The following is a 1,941-nucleotide window of genomic DNA, read 5'->3' on the forward strand; positions in this document are numbered from 1 at the left end:
ATACTGACAAGTGCAGAGTCCCCAGGGAGATCTGCCTTCAAAGGTTTGGGGTGGTCCCTGAAGAAAGTGGACAGGAGCAGAAATATTGGGGTTAAACAAGGGAAGGCCTACAAATGCACTGCCCAGGCTGAAACCAGGCTTCAGGAACCCCTCGGGAGTGAGGGTGCATCTCTGTCTGGGCTGGAGGTGAAGGTGTTTGTTCCATGAGCCGACAGCCTCTCCTGGGCTTTGGCTGTTTTCTGGTCAGTGGCTAGAACACACCCTTATATTGCTCTAAAGAGCCAGAGGGCACTGACCCTCCAGTCCTGTCCCTTGCTTGGAGACTGGGACCAGTGTCCATGAGATCAGCATGTTATGCCTATTTATAAAGAGTTAGCAGAAGGCCCAGGTCAGAGGTAGGGCTAATGCATGACCCCCAGGCTTTACCAGCTGCTGCTCAATGTGACTTTGATGCCTGACCTCTGGATTTCCATTGCCTTGCCACACAGGGTGTCTCCATATGAGGAGAATGACCCTTGCCAGCCCTACGTAGGAGAAGCCCATAGGCTGAACCCTGAAGGCAGAAGCCCAGCTAAATGCAGCCATCTGGTGGCAGAGTGCTCAGCTTCCCTGGGAGCCTTCTGCCATCTCTCTGCTCCCTTACTGCTCCTGAGACCCCATGCACCCTACATGTGTTGGCCTAGATTGCTCTCCTCCTTGTAAGATGATGACCTGGGTCCAGGCCAGGAGCTAGGTAAGGCTTCGTGAGTTTCCAGCACCAAGCTCAGACCATCAGAGGCCTATGAAAGCCCTGGAGATACAGTGGACTAGCTCTGAGGCATCCTTGTCAACCCAGCACCTGAGGAAGCAAACATCTCCCGTCCCCAGTCCTGAGGGGGTGGGGTTGGGTGGCTGCAGCTGCCCCTCAGCCTCTGGGCCACCTTTGTCTCACCTTAATTCAGTCTGGGAGAAGAGTCAGGGAGGGAACGTGGGCCTGACCTGAGCTATCTACTATTTCCGATCGCCGTACCCCCCTCTGCATATGCGGAGGGGGCATCCTGAGGGGCGTCACAGGAGGCAGTTTGGCGTGCTTGCATCTGAGAAGGTGCTCAGCTTTATTTACAGATCTCTGCTGTCTGCTTTTTCAGCAGGCTTCCCCAGCTCACAAACTTCCTCTGGTGTCTCCTTGGTCTCCAGGCTCAGCTCTGAGAGTCTCAGTCTGATATTTGCTGCCATCTGTGTGTCCCCTTCCCAAGGAATCAGTCCCCAAGTGGTGTATGGGTCCTTGTCTTCTGGTCAGAGATGCTCCCTCTAGTGGTGAAATGTGGTCCAAGAGGAGGCTGGATGCTGCTCTATTCAGCAGGTGGAAGGCTGGTTGTGTCCCTATTGTGATTGCCTGGGGCCCCGAAACCTCCTACCACTGATGGGCAAAGAAGGGGGTCCCACAACAGCTTAGTGTCCTCCTTGACTTCTCACATGTTCCCTGATTTCCTAGGCCAAAGTCCTGACTTTCTCCCCTGCTCTCTGGTCCACCCCCTGAACCTCTGTCCCACCCTGCAGTCCCCAGCCTGGAGCCTTGAACCCCTGGGCTTCATGTAGCCTCTCAGCAGCCTCAGCTCCTGAGTGGAAAACAGTGGATTCCATTGTCCTGAGCTTGGTATCTGCTGGGCTGGGCTTCTGCTTCTGGCCACCTAAGTGCCCAAGGATAGAACACTTCCAGGCTTAGGGCAGTTTGCTTGCCACGGGGGCTGGTGCTGCCTGGCTCTGCACCTCCCCATGAAGCCCTCTCTCTTTGCCTTCAGCCAAGCACACCCCAACCCATTCAGTTCAGCTATCCCCTCCCAGGAGAAAACCTCATGTCCCTTTACTTCATCATAGCCACCACTGCCCCTGGCAGAAAGGGTGGGACAGAGGCCAGTCTGGGTGGAGAGAGCAGAGTGAGGCCACTCTGCATCTGCAGGA

This window comes from Sciurus carolinensis, chromosome 17 (assembly GCF_902686445.1).
Source record: "Sciurus carolinensis chromosome 17, mSciCar1.2, whole genome shotgun sequence".
Classification (NCBI taxonomy): Eukaryota; Metazoa; Chordata; class Mammalia; order Rodentia; family Sciuridae; genus Sciurus; species Sciurus carolinensis.